Here is an 18813-nt window from a genome sequence, read left to right as displayed (position 1 = left end):
CAATCATATTAATCCAAATGCAATCTAAGACATGATAGGATTTGTTCATACATTCAGTTGACCTAATTTGATGAGTATTTTTGCAAGGATCCTTGTGATAGGGATTAGATAACCTCTGTGTAGTGTAAAAGTCGGAAGAAAGGAGGATTGTGAAAATAACAAAGATCTTTTAACAGCAAGCTGAAAATAGAAACCGAAGCACTTGACAATCTTTTGAGTAGCAGGGCTTTTTTAAAAAGAGCAGTTTGTAAAAGGAGAAGCAGGAGGTCAAGTGACAAAGAACAGGTCTATGTTACAGGGAAAGCAACTGAAAAGTGGAGGTACTGCAATGCAAAGTAAATACCAAAGGAATTTGCTGACTCTTCAAATCCTTCAGAAGGGACCCTGCAGAAAAGTCAGTTTAAGGAAAAAAAAAAAGAAAAAAAAAGAAAGAAAGAAAGAAAGAAAGAAAGAAAGAAAGAAAGAAAGAAAGAAAGAAAGAAAGAAAGAAAGAAAGAAAGAAAGAAAGAAAGAAAGAAAAGAAAGAAAAGAAAGAAAAGAAAGAAAAGAAAGAAAAGAAAGAAAGAAAGAAAGAAAGAAAGAAAGAAAGAAAGAAAGAAAGAAAGAAAGAAAGAAAGAAAGAAAGAAAGAAAGAAAAGAAAGAAAAGAAAGAAAGAAAGAAAGAAAGAAAGAAAGAGAGAGAGAGAGAAAGAAAGAAAGAAAGAAAGAAAGAAAGAAAGAAAGAAAGAAAGAAAGAAAGAAAGAAAGAAAGAAAGAAAGAAAGAAAGAAAGAAAGAAAGAAAGAAAGAAAAGAAGCACAGACATTTCAGATCATTCCATTAAGACAGTAGGCAGATCTCAATATTTAAAATTATCCCCTCTTTACATCCTTTACTTGTTTTTCCTTGTCATGATTCCACAGGGTGCTTAAATACAAAATCCTTACGAAGTCAAGTGAATGACATTTGAGTTTGGCAACTAATAAAATCCCTCTGTGAGAGGAGGTCTTAAATGAAATTTTGTATGCGAGCAAGATAAACCTCATATAGGTATGCAAAGATGGTATGTAATAGTCACATCACTTTCTGACATTCTAACATACCTCCACAGATATCAAAGAATCACATTGATTTATGCTGCTAAGTGTATATATCACAGGAATAAACTGTATTTTTGGTCTGTTAAATAAATAACACTTTTCAGAGGAATGACACACTACATGACACAATATCACAGCAGGTATCTTCAAAGAATAATCTACAATGAGGTCCAGAACACAAAGCTTTGAGTAAGCAAAACCAATTTTTAAATGACTATCAATAGGAAAACTTACACTTTTCTTCCCTTTTGGAGAGATATATATCATTCAGGTCATATGCTTCTACATCAAGAATGTCCCATGGTTAAGCCAGGTAATATTCCATCACAGTGCTGCAGAAGCTAAAGGAAGAGTCAAGAAATAAAGACAGCAGTCAAAGAAATGTCTATCAACCATATGATACTTGTGCTGTGCTCTGTTTAGCATAGATTTAGCATAGATTAGCACCTGAGATATTCAAGTCCTGATTGAACACCTACCTGTGCAACCTGGTGTAGGGAACCTGCTTTGGTAGGGGGGTTGGACACGTTGATCTCTATAGGTCCCTTCCAACCCCTACAGTTCTGTGATTCTGTGATTCCATGATTCATTTTTAATTATTCCTATTACTGATATATTCCTATGTCTGATAATAGCTTAGAATCAGAGAATCCTGGAATAATTCAGGTCAAAAGGAACCTATAGTCGCCAATCCAATACCTGGTATGGGCAGCTCTGGAGTCCAGGCTTCTCAGGGCTTTGTTCAATTGGGTCTTGAACACCTTCAAGGATGGAGATGGCACAACCTTGTTCACAAGTCATATAGTACCTCTGTTGGGATGAGGATGGACAAGACCAGGCCAGGATATCAGCCTGTGATCCAGGGCTGGGATTTGTTTCATCTCTGTCCCCAGCCACGCACAAGCAGAGCTTCAGACAGGCATGGAATGAGGAGCAGTCACAGCATGGCAATGGAATATCTCCTAGGATCTGTAAGGCTTATACATTTAAAAGTCTGGAGCACATGCTATGGTCATTTTGGCTAGTTTTGCAGTAGAATGTCAATATACCCTTTGCTCAGTTTCCCAGTAACACCAATCTACTGTATATCCGTAGTAGTCTCCATTCAAAATGTCATATAATAGTTGAAGAGACTTTACAAGGCATTTGTTGACATTTTTATCCCCAGATATAGAAGTTGTGACACCACTTCATATGATACAATTGGAGAAAAAAACAGTGTAGGATTAAGAAAAGACCTGAATTTCACTTGTCTTGGAAGATAGAAATGCACCACTAAGTTTTGCTTTGAAATTGAAGCGAGTCCTCTCAATTCTGGTCATAAACAGGTCTTATGTTGAAGTCCTTCAGTTAGGCTGATAGTCTCAAATAATCTGAGGCCTTTATCAGCCAATGTCTTCCTCACTGTTTCAGTTTCCCAGAGAAAAATCAATATTAAAAAGAATCACATTGGTGTCTTGCCTGAAAATCAGCCATTTTAGGGGGGAAAAAAAAAAACAACAAAAAAAGCAGTTAGCTCAAATCTGGCATGTTTCTCTGTTGTTCTTTTAGTTGAATAACAGCTTATTTATTTATTTATTTATTTATTTATCTATTTATTTCCATTCTATTTATTTATTTATTATCTATGATTCCATGATTTAACAAACGTGTCTCAAATTACAACATATATAATCAGCAAACAGTTTCTAGCTCAGTAAGTTTCTGTTGTTTCATGGAAGTTGATTTTATTTGGCTCATTTGTCCATCTGGATTTCTCATAAGCCTTTCTCTTCATCTAACCAACAACTCCCTTCATTCCCTGCAGCTTTAAATTCCATATCTTCCACCTTCACATCTTTAGACAAATTCTGATAATATAATATGCGTGAGAAAAATCTGCATTAAAAACAAGTATGAAATACTCATACTTAAGTCAAAAGAATTTAAAGAATTTAAATATGAAAATATTACCAAAATCAATAACTCATTTAGATTAGAAATTGTGCTAAATACAATACGAAATATTGGTATCATCACTGCAGAGATATCTTGGGATGTCTTTCAAGCTAATAAGTAACAACATGCTTGTCATGACACAGATCCATACCCTTCATCCACCCTGACAATTCAAGAACAGATTTCTCTCTTGTTCAGAGTCTTATTATACCTATTCTTGCTGCAGATAATTTTAGCCCAGTAAATTCTTTCTAATAGCTATTTACAATGCGCTTCTGCTCTTCAAATGACAGTGGGGCTCCATAAGCATTTCACGCCAGTGATTTTCATATCAAATATGCTCAGTATAAAACTTGAGGGGGTTTTCCTTCACTCTGCAAAGTCAAGCCTGTGCCTATGAAGTGCTAACCAGAGCTGAGGTTTTCTACAGAAAGCACCACAGAGGTACCTTCAAAGGGTCTGGAGGGGTGCTCCAGGACTCGCACATGTATTTACACGTCCAGTTTCTGACTGCTGGACACACAGGGCTCAGATACATTTTTCCTTTTATATCACTACCATCAATAATGTTGGCACCACAGGTTTATCCATATGTCCTCAGGTTATATCCCACTGTCTCCATATGATGCTAATTTCCATCTCTAAAAGGTCATTTTCTGTAGAAAAGTTTTGTCTTGTTGTATCTTTGGGATAAAGAAAGGGTGAGAGGGTTATAAAGGTGTTACAGAATTGGTACTGCTGCTAATAAAGTGCCAGCAGAGAAAAGGCACTGCCATACTCCAAACTGAGTGACCAGCTCTGACAGCTAAGGGAAGAAATGAGTACACATCTTTCTGCTGGTGAAGTGATTGCACTTGACTCAAAGCCCCTAGAATGCTATGCATTTGGAATGATGTTACAGCTCACATAGTCACTAATCAGAAGAGAAACATGATTTACTGTAACTTTTATCTTTTGTTGCCAACATCTGGCAATCAGCTAATTGCACTCAGAAAATCATAAGATCATTAAGGTTGGAAAACCTCTAAGATCATCTAGTCCAACTGTCCACTTGCCAACAATATTGTCCTATGAATTTCTGAACCAAAGTTTTGCAGTGACCATACATACCTACAATAATGGCTTGAGTTCTCTTATCCTTATTGCATGTGTAGTGCACCACTGTGTTAAATAGTGTACATTAGAGTCATCTGTCTTCCAGCAATGAGAGTTTAAATAATGTTCACCTTTTTTTCCGGCTTGATATAAATTTAACTTGCTTATATATATAGCAAACTCCAATTTTTTCCCTGGATAAATTCTTCATTCCTCTTCTCTCCTGACCTTTGAAAATCTTCCCTGTGACCACCAATCAAAACACTCTGTACATCTGAAATTCCTTCAGATCTTGCTGGAAGATTAATTATTCTATGTTCCAAAATATTCAGTGGAGGGTCTTTCAGTTAGTTAATTTCCCCAAATCACACTCAAATAGTGTCTGAGTAATAAAAACGGGCAGAAATGATTAGTGGCAGTATCCTACACTTGCCATTGAAAAAGACATGAATACTTCCTCACCAAAGATGTTCATTCCCCTAAGTGTAATTTCTGCTTTCTAAGCTAGATCCAGTGAGTGAGTCCTGTGCCTGGAAGCTAATACATGACATTTAGAGGCCTGATTCCCCCTGGGAAGAATCCAGAACTCTTTGCTGAGTGCCTGGATATGAGACACAGAGGATAACACACTACAAGGCAGCTACAGTGCTGAGCAGAAAGCTGCCAAGAGTATTTATGCTTTGAGTGCAGCCACCTAGGTGTTGTCAATAAAAAAAACACTGATGGGATAATTCAGGACATGCTTTTAAAACACCTCTGTCCTGGCTCTTAATCTAGTTACTTTCCAGAATCTAAAGATAACCCAGATATAAGAGTGGACAGGTCTAAGAACAGGTTGTCAGAATATATCCACTGGCTTTCTGAGAGAATACTGGCAATTAGCACAGACACACACCAAATGTCTTGTCAAGTTCAAGTCTTGCTAAACCCAAGATTCAAGATGAGGGTGCATTTGTGTGTTTGCAGAGTGCTTGTGCTGGCCTTAAGTCCTTGCTCCTCCATCTCTTGTCAGATGAAAGGTAGAAATGTAACAGGGCAGTGCAACCTTCTCTAGGTGGCCCCACTTGAGCAGAGGTTGGAGCAGATGATTTCCAGATGCTCCTTCCAACCTCAACCATTCTGTGCTTCTATGAAAAAGCACTCTGTGATTTGCAGCTTAGATGCGTGGCAATCGCTTATATGTGACACACAGTTCAGTTATTACCTTTCACACAAGTTTAGTTTATTCTTTCTCTTTTATTGAAAACGTAAGTGTCCAAGGCTGTGAATTTAGGGGAAAGGAGGCAGGTCTTTAACAGTAAAGTCACAGAATCATAGAATGGCTTGGATTGGAAGAGAATTCAAAGATTATCTTGTTCCAAGCGCCCTGTCACAAGCAGGGTTGCCAACAGCAAGAGCAAGCACTACATTAGGCTGCCCAGAGCCTTATCTAGCCAGGCCTCAAACACCTCTGAGGGCAAGTCACATAGGTAATTGACCTGTAAACTCTATAGTCCTTTTATTTTGAATTCTTCTGTATATCAAAGATTCATCACATAATTATGTCTGTAGTAATCCTGCTTGGAAAGTACACGCAAAATTGTTCAAGATGAAAGACACTTTGGAAATTTATCAGTTATAACAGTGATATTGGGATTTGTCATCTGCAAACTATACAAATAACATAGTCTTTGTAGATTTCCTAAGTTTAGATTAGTGTTTCCACTAATTGGTTTCTTGCTTGGGGACTTTTACCAGCATATGGCTGACCGTATGGATTGGGACATATGTTTACGAACCCTGTTATTTATGCACATACAAGGCTACCTAGGAAAAACAAATTGTTAGGGAGACAGACATCAAAGTACTGACATTCCATAGTGATAAGAATTATGTTTTTTTTATGTATTTCTTAAACCTTTTCAATGAAAACTTTTTTTTTTTTTTTAAAGTAACTTCCTAAAGAGAACAAATACTTGCTTAAATCAATAGTGTGGTAAAAAGCTATTAAGTGTGCACCCGCATCACTTTTTCTTCTCCAGAGAAAGAACACAGAAAGGTAAATGTGGAAAAGAGAAAAAAAAAAAAAAATGCTCTCTGGCAACAGATTTGAGTCTGATTGGGTTTTACTTTTGTAGAAGTCAGAAGAAAAATCAGCTGGAAAAGCAGCAAAGGAAATAGTGCTAACAGAAAGGACGAGCTGTTCAGATTTTGATTTTTATATTAGTAAAGGTTCAGAATATGTTAGTAGTTCTAAGTAAGAAGTTATCTGCATTCACACTAGCATAATTATGATCAGACTCTAGCCTGAAAGCTGTAATAAAACTAATAATATTCAAATAACATTTTAGGCTAATGATATTTTACATTACTTAATTTGCCTTTTACCTAAAGCCACTTAATCAACCAGAAAAATTAATTTGTTTTTAAAAGATCTCATGTATCCCATTGACTCACGCGGGCATTGGATAAATCTTTATCAGTTCCCTGCAGTTTTAAAAAGGAAATTAAGATAAACAGAATATTTTAATATTATTCAAATGATACAGTACAAGTAAGGAACCGTATGAAACCATTCACATCAAATCATTTCTACATGTTTCTGAAAGTCATTAAAATACTTTTCCAGCATGAATAAGTGCATAATACTAATGCATACGTGCAAATATAGGGCCTTGCATTGAAAAGAGTCCAAACTGTTTTGTACACAATGTACAACCACAACTCAATACTGATACTCCAGGAGAGTAAATCCTGCAAAAACATTGGCCCCTGCAACAACACATCTATTGATACTCATATTCATATTCAGTAAGTGAAACATGGCTAAGTATTCTAAGTAATGAAAGAGAGAGCTCTCTCTTCCTATCCCTTGGGAGGGTATTATGCAGCTCCTGAACTTCCAGGCTGGGAAAGTCTAAATCATTACAATTGGGTAGGATCACTGAGATCTTCTGTTCAAGTTGTCAACTCATCACTGCCATGCTCACCAAAACGTATCACTTTTCTTAAATACCTTCACAGATGCCCTGGGCAGCCTGATTCAGTGCCTCAGCACTCCTCCTGAAAAGAAAGTTTTCCTAATATCCAACCTGAATCTCCCCTGAAGCAACTTGAGACCATTCCCTCTTTTCTTTCACTGTTACCTGGGAGAACTGGTCACAGCCTCCTCTTAGGGAACTGTAGAAAGCAATAAGGTCTCCCCTGAGACTTTTCTTCTCCTGACTGAACAATCCCAGTTTCCTCAGCCACTCCCCATAAGAACTGTGCTCCAGAACCTTCAAGAGCTTCATTGCTGGGTCATAGGAACCACAGACCTATTCTTCTGAGCTCATGGATGTAGCGAAGAAGAAGAAGGTGTTTAGGTCTCATGAGAACATGAAGGCAAATGTGAGCAGGATCTGAAACTGAATATAGGAGCTGGGAGAAACAACAGAGATTGATATATATATATGTATATACACATATATTATTTTTTTTAGGTATAGCTCAAGGAATAGCTTGATTTGCATTTAGCCTTTACAGCCACTCAAAAGATGGGTTATAACTAAGTACAGCTTACATTTTCAAACTGTTCTCTTCAGCGACACAGCACTGCAGGGAGTTCTCACAAAGCAGATCACTTTCAAAGCCCAGTGTACAGAAATGGCTTCCTTCCCTTTTGAAGCCCTGGAAGAGAAATAATAAGACTATGTGAAATGGAGAAAGTATTTCTCTGTGCTGAGATTCTTAATTTACCTGAAATTCTGACTTACTTTGATATGAATCAAGTCATCTCTGAGATCTGATATAGGTAGAGGGTTTGCATTGGCACTTCTCCCCTTTCACCATAACCCCTCAGTGTCACTTGCAGTAATATAGATGCAAGTTGGCTGATTTCTCACCAACTACTTAATTCTCACTACTGTGTGAAAGATCTATACTTCCAATGACAGAATTGTGAAATGCTTTTTTGTTTCTAAGGTCAAAAACTTATTCATATTTACCTAAAAGCCACATTGGTGTACCTTCCACACAGAAACAGTGACAGGAAACATTCCCACATGGAGATTGGAATTTTTGTCTGTGCTGCTACATCATTCCAATGGTCCCCAGCACTGTTTTGGCCCATGCCAAACTGCAGTTCCCAGAACAATAACCAAGCAGGATCTGAAAGTGAGCACAGGCCTGGGATCATTCCTAAGTGGTTGTCTGGAGGCAACCACCCTATTTATGAAGTTGTTTACACCAGCCAATAACTTTGGGGGCAGTTGATGGTCTTAGACACTTCTGATTTGTTAGAATAAGGGTAGTCTGTCATTTTGTTGTAGGAAAGTCCAGGAAAGATATCCCACAAGTACAATGTACTGTGAGAATGATGGAGCACTGGCACTAGTTTTCCACAGAGACTGTGAAGTTTCCAGCCTCATAAATACACCAGTGTAAGGGTGGTGAGATGCTGGAACAGGTTGCCCAGAGAAGCTGAGGATGTTCCATCCCTGGAGGTGTTCAAGGCCAGTACAGTTATGATATAATGAATGGCATCCTGTCATCTAAAAGAACAGAAGAGGCCAACAGTTAGGGTCACTAGGTGAACGTCTGGCCCCTAGAAACAGGACTGATATCACTGCACCCATTTTTGACCATGTGATATAGGATAAAAAGTCCCAGATCCCATAATTCATCAGGTTTATCAACACAGAAATATGGCCACTTCTGTGGTCCTATTTACTGAGAGTACTTGAGTGTTAAACCACAAATAAATCAACTTTAGGTAGAATATGCAAGGGAAATATTTCAGCTGTCCCTTTAATATTTTACAGCTCAAAGAATGCTATTGCCCCCTAAAGTCTCTCTTCTCAGAGGGTTGGGAGGTTGGAAAGCATGGCTACACCACCTCCTTCTCATTAAATGTGTCATGTTATTCACTTAACTTTCAGATTAGAGTCATCCAACTTTTCTCAAAAAATAATTAGAGAGATTTCTACTCTATTAGTAAAATATTTATTTCATCAATTTTTATAAAATCCACTCATGGATATTTCTGAAGTGCCTTTGGAGCAATTGCTAGTTTGAGGGAGAGCAATAGTTCTAACTACTGGAAGTGGGCCATGACTTCAGGGAGGTCACTGCTCATTAAATGATTGATATAAAAGGAATTAAAACCATATCAAGAGTGGAAAAAGTGTTGGCAAGTGAAATAGAAACGGAAGGAGTAAACTCAACATGGGGCTTGGGTCTGCTGATACATAACACTGAAACAGTTCACACAAATCAGGTTTGCCTTCTTGGTCCTGAATTCATACTTAGATTTGCCTGGTTAATCAAATAGAGTCCTACCTCCTGCTTACTATCTAGGTCATGTTGGGGTAAAAAAGTAGGGTGGGTCCACAACACCTCTGACAAATCAACCAGTACAACCAGCTGCAGCTAACAGCTCTCTGGAAAGTGCAGGCTATGTTTATATTATATGTTTATTTCAGTACTATCTGATGGTACTACCAGCTTCTCCTATTCAGTGTATCGCTTAACATACTCCTCCAAGACAGCAGACCAAGTTGGCTTGGGAAGAGGATTCCCTTCCCTCTTGGTCCCTTGCATGATGTTCGAGCAGATTTGAAACTGTCGTGGCTGAGAAAGTCATTGGAATCAAGGTCTCACTTCATAGATAAGAGCCAACCCCTTGTCTTGAAAGATGAGGAATGACTTGAATACTGCTCCATCTTCCTCTTTTAGAAGAGTAAATAATCATTAAATTAACTCCTTAGAAGAACCACTGTAGGGACTTATCCTAAAGTGAGGACTTAAACTCTTGCTTCTAAATAGGTAAGTCTAATACTGCTTTGTTGAGATTTCTTGTCTCTGAAAGAGTGCCAGAGTTGGAAAGACACAATCATGCTTAATAAATGCAATTGGATACATAGAGATCAACCTGAGCTCTGAAATATTTGAGTTGATCTAATAGCTCTTCCTAATCTGCAGGGTGTCCTAATTATGGCTACATTATCTCATTGCATCTTACATTCATCAGGTACCTTGCAACTCACAAGTCCAGGAGAAAACTTCATTTTTTTTCTACCCAGGGTAGTTTTCTTTCAGTTTAAAAGAGGGAACAGAGGAAGAGGAGAAGGGACAGAACTACCTCTGGCTTGGTTTTGCCTTTTCCATGAAAACTCACCCTCAGGCTACACATTATTAAATTGCTTCCTCTGCCTAAATCTTCCTGTATACCAGGCAGAAAGTCAAACCTCAGAGACCTGGATGTGACCCTGAGTATCAAGGGAACTCCACCCGTAGGTATAAATTTAACATTCTATAGGCTACTGTTCAAAAAATCTCAAGGCCCAGAAACTACAGGTCAAATCCCAGACAGTAGATCTGAGTTCTGTTGCATCTTTTTAATGATCCTTTGGGTGAATTAAATTTTCTTTTCCTCCATTAACCAGAGACAGGCAGTAATACAGTGATAATTATATTTCTTGGCATGCTCAAAACAACTCAGGAATCCCTTCAGAAATGGGCATTTCGCTTGATAAGGGAAAACTATTAGCACAATTGTCTTTTTTTTTTTTCTTTAAGAGGCTCTTGTGTAAACAAAACAGTGCCTGACCTTATGAAAACAGATATTATAATGCATAATTTAACATTTTAGAAACTCATATATTTATTTAACATTTTTATTTTTGTTATGTATGTTCTGTATGCAACAATATTAATCCAGGATTTTATTTGCTTTATGTGACCAAGATTAAGCCAGATTGGAATTGCTTGGTTTTTATGCTTCAATATAAATGAAATGGCAACTGTTTGCTCTCATTAAGGTAATGCCTATAGGAGAAGCCAGAAGAGGTGAGAAACTCTGCCCTCATGAGTAAAACCGATAGGAAACGCTGGCGAGCTGAATGAGAAAAAAAAATGGTAAATAAAAGTGGAGAAGGGGATTCTCAAAGCAGAATACTGTTTTAGTATCAATCACCAAAATGCATCATTTAGAATTAATCAATAACAGCAATTACAACACCTCGCCAACTTAACCATTATCTAATAGTGATACTATATAAATGCTCATGTTATTGAAGTGGATTTTTCTTGTTATTCACAGCTGTATTAATTTTCATAATGACATAAGTGTCAAAATCCTTTTCGTTCATTCAGAATATATTAACATTTTGGTTTGAGTAGAAAGAAATCTGTTCCATCAGTCTCAGCACAGCTCAGCTGCTGATGAATTACTTAACTCTGACAAAATATTCCTGCTGAAATTGTCATCTTCTGTCCTCTAGTCATTATCTATGTTTCAGAATAGTGGGACAAGCACTAGGAGGGGTCAAGCCTTTATAATTTGGCTTCAGTGGCAGATACAGATGCTTGCTACTTTTGAGGTTAAAAGCCAACCTCTGTTTCTCAAGCTACTGAATCACTGATGCTGTCTGCTCTAATTTCAGTTCCATTTCAGATCATGGATTTGACTGCCAATGTTAGAGTAAATGTCAGTCTTGCCATTCATACAGTGTGGTTAAGAGAGAACTATATGTATAGAATTTTATATATTTATGTATGTATTTACAATTACACTGAACATTCAGTGAGGGAACTAAGAAAAATAAGTAAAATTGTATTTATAGAAGAGATTTTATACACAAGTCATAAAAGTACTTTACAAATAGCAGAGTCCTATAATTTGTGTTCAACTTTACCAGTAATTCAGATAAACTCTTGTGGGAGGAATTGATTAGCCTTCGCTAAATTCAAGGCTCCAGGTAATCAACAAGGTATTGGTCTATCAATAGTATTGAAGAAAAAATTCTGGAAATAATTATTTTGGGAAATAATTATTTATTTTATCTGTCCAATATACATAAAAATAGTATTTACTTTTTGTCTTTTATATTTAGGTGATCTAATTTCATTTGCTATTGTCACACAAGTAACACGAAGATCTGCAAAAAGATAAATAAATAGAGACATTATTTGCATGTTGACTTACACCCTTGTATTTCTGTGCTTAGGGATTCATGTTTTTGTAGAGGTCCCTGTGCAATTTAAATATTTATCTCTAAGGGCTATACTATTTTGATAAGTGTTTTCCAGGCAGAAATGTAGAGTTGTATTGCAACTTCTACAAGGGTAGGACAGGCTGCAGAGATATTGTTCAGTTGATCTCTATTTGCTCAGCATTCTGAAACTTCTCCAGTAGGTTGGCCATCCATGCAATGAAGGTTGTGAGCACATTGCAGTTGTACAGAACCATGAAAAATTCTCTGACCTGACTCAAACTTTCAGACAAAAAAAATTGTGATGGAGAAAATGTAGACCTATGGCAGCCATAAACCACTTGGATCTGCAAAGCTGAAATGTGAAGCAGATGAAAGTAAATTAAATGGCTTAAAAGATATTGTAAATGAAAAGTAATTCCTTTAAAAGTTGAGCACTGAAGAAATCTCAGCATTGGGGTGACAATGACAATGTACTACTGTCAAGATCTCTGCAAGTTCACAGCTCTTCATTTATCGTATTTTTGAAGGGTTTTGATCTTGAGAGATCTTCATCACTTATAAATGAACCAGTCATTAGCAGTCTTTTATGTATCTCTGGAGAGCTATCACAACTCTCACTAATCACTGTATCTGAACAGTTGAAGCAAGTCTGCTGTTCCAAAGGCATGGATTTTCAAGCCTGAATCTTTACCTGTTACCATGTCTTGTCTTGCAGAAGCAGAGTAAAGCCTAAATAAATCAGGGTAAACCACAAATCTTTCGATATATACAAGATATATTGAACACAGTATTTCATTTTCGAAGAATTTTTCAAGGAAATTATCACTGTCACAAAATCTTCTGAAGTGACATAATTGTTGGTTTTTTTTTTCAATATTTTATTTATTTATTTGTTTGTTTGTTTACTTTTGTGATCTAATCTGCATCATTCAATGAGTGCAATCATTTTGGTCAGGAAAAAGTTGTAATCAGTTTTGCTTTTGTGCTAAAAAATCCACGAATAAGGTCTTATGTAATTTCCAGCTTCCACTCTGTACTTTGTGCAGTTCTTTGTCCAAGCATGTAAAAACACAAGGAGGCTTTAATTAATTAAATAATTGCTTCTCTCACTCTTAATACCATCATTTATTTTAGCTGAAAATGGAAGAAAAAAGTCCATCTTGCTGTGTCCTGTCTCCAATATAGAAGAGTAGCTTCTGTTTATAGAAAGACATAAAATCAGACTGAGGTTCTGATGATATTTTCCCTTATCCCTACCAGCACACAGCAAAAATATCATAGGTTGCTTTGTGCTGGTCTTTTAGCCCAATTTCTTCCCTTCCTTTTAACTTGAAAGATTTTATGAAGCACTATAGCTGCACAATCACCATCCCCTTTTATGGGCACAGACAACATTTCCCCCCCCCAACCCTCCTCTTTTATTACCTTTATAGTCTTTTCCTGCCAAGATACTTTTATGGCAGAGGGAATGATTGCCTCACACTTGATAAAGTCTGGAGTTTCCCTTGGCGCTCCATATAACTTGTCACAATATTCTTAACAACAGTTCTTCACGTATTCCTGTGTGACCAACACTTGCTACCAGCTCCCCTGATGTGGTTTCTGACACTGTTAAAAAAAAAAAACCACAAACTTTACAGCATCTCCCACACGGTGCTGTACGTCAACCCTTCCCAACTTCTTCTCTTGGCTTCTTCATTAGTTTTAACTCCAAGGATTTTGCCTTTGGAGACAATGAAAATGTACCATTCCATATTGCACACCAACTACACAAACAATTTGATGTAACACATTCCCTTCATCACAGAACATTTCTGTTGAGACTACTGTGTGTATTCTGTTGAGAGGACCATAAGTGGTTTATCCTCAGCGTGTTTTTGTTTTGCTTTCTTTTGTTTTCCATGTAACTGGAATCCAGGCATGTTTCTTTTACAGTACCTGGAGAAGAGAAGCTTGCATTGTCACAAAACCTTGGCTTGCCATTCTGCTCACCCTTGCTTCCTGGTTCATCTGCATTTCCAGCTCACAGAATATTGTGCATGTATTTTCTGTACCAAAATGTGAGACCTAAAGGGAATAAAAGATCGAACTGTAGCATATATTTGGTTCTTCTAGAGAGACCAAAAGGGAAAAGAGTTATTGAAGATGCTGTCAGGGGCCTTGCTGAATCATCAAACAATTCTGCAGTTGTAATTGAGATATCTTACAAAATGCTGCACAGATATCACTTCAGGCCCTCTTCATAGAATGGTTATATTCCATTAAAGTGTTTTTTTCTTGTACAGGTTAATCTCTCAGAATAAAAGTGGAAAATACAGCAACAAAATAAGATGCTTTTTTCACTACTCAATAAACCTCTCTTCACTTTTCTGCAAATAAATAATTCCCAAAGGCATTCCCTTCAGGGCTTCTGAAGACTCTGAAGGGCAAGGCAAGGAATTAAAAAATATAGCAGCCTGCTCCCACACACTCATAATATTTATTAAAAACAAACAAACAAACAAACAGAACAGCAGGTCAAAGGTTGTCCTGTTTACACTGCATAAAGCCCTACTGATTTAACGGGATTCAAGTTAAATCAGATATGAGCTCTATTGGAGTGTAGGAATACACCATTATTAATTCCCATTGATTGAGATAAAGGTGAAAACAGCCTCATAGCTCATGTGAAGGAGAAAAATAGTGTTGTTGTTTTGTTGTTTTTTTTTTCTAAATGAGAATGGCAAAACAACCGCTCAGAGACTGTGAAGTCTCCTCTGGAGATATACAGAACCTACCTGGATGCTTTCTTGTGCAGTCTCATGTAGGGAAGCTGCTTTACAGTGTGGTTGGACTCTATGATCTCCAAAGATCCCTTCCAGCTCCTGTGATTCTGTGAAAACAGATTTGATGATCAAGATAAATACAAGGTGTGGAAGAAGGAGCAGAGTAAGCTGCAGTAGTATCATGCTCATAATTTCTTATATATCCTTCACTTTTTGTTCTACATTTTTCTTTTTTTTTTTTTTTTTTTTTTTTCAGTCCAAGCACTATATCTACAGCAACTGATATATTTTGGATACTACAACAGTGTAACCACCAGTGATAAAAATACATTCTCATTGCAGATGCACACATTGGACAGTATTTCAGCACCAAGTTTTGGATTGATTTTGTATTATAGGCTAAAAAAGTACAAATGTATCCCCTAAAGGAAGCAGATCCCCTGTAGTATAGTGTCTATATTCCAGTTTCAGCATACTAAGATGTATTTATTCATGATGTCTAGCTCAATTCTGTCTGTTCTTCTGTTCACTTCCTGGCCCAAAGTCCTGTAGTATTATGGTATTGCATATTTTGCCAGCCTATTTTTCTGGCCCAAACAGTGGTCATCTTTTCTTCATGAGCCCCAAGTATCCTCTCAAAAACTGTTCTCTAAAGAATTTGTAAAATGCTTTGGGATCTTTGGAGTATGACGGGAACTACATAAATCTTAGCTGTTAATATTGGAAGAACACTGAGTGAGTTGTATAGAGCCAATTCCAGTATGTGGTTTGGCTGTTTATTGATAAATCATAGAAACCCACATTACTCATTTGCTTTACTGTATATAAAAGCAGTGTTGGATGACACCTTGTGTATTGCCAGCTGCTTTCCTGCAATTTCTCAAAGAAAGTAACACAATATATGGCACACCTGCTGTGAGAATATCTGAAATCCCACAAATAGTAAAAAGCCTTCAAGTAAAGTTCTTCCATAGAGTCCTCTCCTGGTATGTTCTATATCCTTTACTCAGTTTTTAGACAATATCACTAGTTTTATATGGGAAAAAATAAAAAAAAAAATTTAAAAAAAAATTGATAAGATATTCTTTTTCCTTTAGTTTTAGGCATTTTTCTTTAAAATTTTCATTAAGGTCTGCACAAAAGATCAATTAGCCCATTATTGCCTCATTGTAAATCTACCTCCTGCAAGAGTTCTAACATAGGACTAATCCTTTGCCTTTCACTTTGGTAAGTAAATTATCAGTTGTTGGTGGAACTAATTACAAGAGCAAAGCTTTCTGCTTTCATCAGGACTCCAAGGCCTGACAGAGGCATGGTCAATATACACTGCTGCCTTTCAATACCATCTTGATTCCAGATGTTGATTAGAAAGTAGTGTCCTCTTTGAAGAATGAGAAAGATCTTTATAAACATTCATCCCTGCAGTGGGCTGCAGACAGTTAAAACAAGTTAGAGCAAAGTTAGGTAGTTCATAGAAATAATCAGCAGCAACTAAGCCACACTTTCCATAACTCACACAGATCTCAACATTATATTCCACTTGACTCCCAACAAGCTCTCTATTCCTTTGATTTATACTCAATTCCTCCAGACCCACAAAGCAACCACTAATTGTACATACATACATAGTGGAAGGGGACCTTAAGAGATAGGCTTTTAGTAACTCTGATGACACCTTTCTAGTTAGTGCAGTGTAGCAGTATCCTATTTAAGATTGCTTTGTTCAATTATTTAAGAGCCATTATGGTAACTGGATATACTCTAACTGTAATTTATTAACTCATACATTTGAATTATCCAAGTCTCTACATTCACTTCACAGAATTACAGAGGAACTAGACTGAGGTAATGATATCAAAATGCTTTGAAATATTCACTCTGTTGAGAAATACAGGAGCTTTCTTTTGTGGCTTAACCTAGTGGGCAGCTGAGTCCCACACAGTTGCTCACTCACCACACCAGTGGAACTGGAGACAGAATAGGAAAGGTGAATGAGTGAGAACTCATGAGTTGAGATACGGAAAATTTAATAAGAAAAACGGAAAAACAAGCAAGCAAAGAAAAGAATAAAAACTCAAGAGATGCACAGTGCAGTCACTCACTATCAGCTGACCAATGGCCAGACAGACCCCGAGCACTATCTGTCCCCCAGCAACTCCTCCAGTTTTATTGTTCACTGTGATGCTATGTGGCACAGAACATCCTTTTGGCCCTTTGGGGATGCACCCTGAACCCCTCACTCAGAGCAGTGTGAGGAGCTGAAACACGCTCAACTTAGAGTACATTGCACTGCAATGATTAAAACACAAGGGTGTTATCAACACTGTTCTCATCTGAAATCCAACACACAGAGCTATACCGGCAGCTTAGAAGAAAATCAATCATATCCCAGGACACGTTCTTACTATCCAGAGCAAAGGGCTTCACAGATTATTGCAAACTCTGCAGTGAAACCATCATAATCATTCTGTTCTTTGGCAGAAGTAGCTGTTGCTTGTATAGAAAAGAAACCATATTTTATTTATGAGGACATCTCTGAAAGTAATGCCTCCTATTTTCTTACATTGGCCCACAAAGTCAGAGGCAATTGTTGATATTATGGTTGAACCTTTCCAACAATATTCCATTACATTTTGTTGCCATGAGACAGATGGCAACAGAGGGACAGTCTAGCAAAATGCTGTCTGTCATGGAAGTGCATATGAAGCAAAAGGGAGACGCTGAATTCCTCCACGTGGAAAAAAAAATTACACACATTGACATTCATTAGTGCTTGCAGAACATTTATGGAGACCAAATAGCGAATGTGAGTACAGGGAGGCAGTGGGTGGTCTGTTTCAGTGGAGACAACAGTGATATGGAAGACAAGTTACACTCTGGACAGCCATAAATAGCTAATGGTAGTGACTGTGTTGAAAAACGGTGTTTTGTAGCTGAGAATTTGCTCTATCTCATAATGTTATTGTGCTCTTTGTAGCTGTTGTAGTTTCCACAGAAATAAATAGGAAGCATTAGTTTTGGAGCAACCTAGATATATTTACATATATGTAAATATTTACACTTATGTCTGCATTGACAGGAATGTTTTCAGTATAATACTGCCACTTGCTTTCATTATTTTTATACAAGAAATGATGCTGAGCCCATCTGATCATCTCTTTTCTCTTTCTCTGCTCCTTTGATAACGCTTATCCACACCCAGATCCTCATCTCTTTTTTTCATTCCCATGCTTACTTTGATATTTTGTACTTATTTCTTCTCCTATAGGCTTCCAAGTTGGATGGTTCCTTTCCATGGGACATCCTACACATTTCCCTGAATCCCTCTTCACTATCACCTACTGCATTCACTGCCTGGCTGCCTCCAGACCGCCTGCACAACACTTTATTTTTCCCTTTTCTCCAGAAAACAACAGCTCTGGAAGCAGCACCTTGAGAGTGGCTCTTCCTTGCTTTAACATTCTTGCCAGTGGCAGTGAGATTCTCCACTCACCATTCAGAGGCTTTAACATGTCTCAAAGCCGCCGTTTGCAAAAAGAATGAGACACACAGAGAAGCCGATGAAGGAAAAAAAAATATATCTAGACTAAATCATAGGAGCAAGCAGCTCCCTGAAAGCCATAGCAAGCACTCACAGACCAGCTCAGCCTCATAAATTAATTTAGAACTGCTTAGAAGGGAAAACTTTTGGCACACGAGATTCTTACCTACAGCAATCTCTTCAACAGAATATTGCTTCTGTTGCTGCATGTGTATTTGTTAACCCAAGATGCTTACAAGAATTCTGCTGTGCTCCAGACAATATGTCATAAACATCACAAACATGCAGAGCCATTACAGGTGCAGGCTTCTGGGCTGCAGCATTCCCTGCTGTTCAAATGTACCAGCACAGGACAGAAAACTGATAACAGCAATTCTGCAAAGCTTTTGAGCCAAGAGGAGAAGAGCATTGCATCCAAATAATGCCCTGGAGGCTCAGATG

Source organism: Coturnix japonica, chromosome 2, assembly GCF_054131305.1.
Source record: "Coturnix japonica strain WE chromosome 2, WE-NBRP24, whole genome shotgun sequence".
NCBI lineage: Eukaryota > Metazoa > Chordata > Aves > Galliformes > Phasianidae > Coturnix > Coturnix japonica.
The sequence above is the reverse complement of the archived record's forward strand: the minus strand, read 5'-3'. Positions refer to the sequence as shown.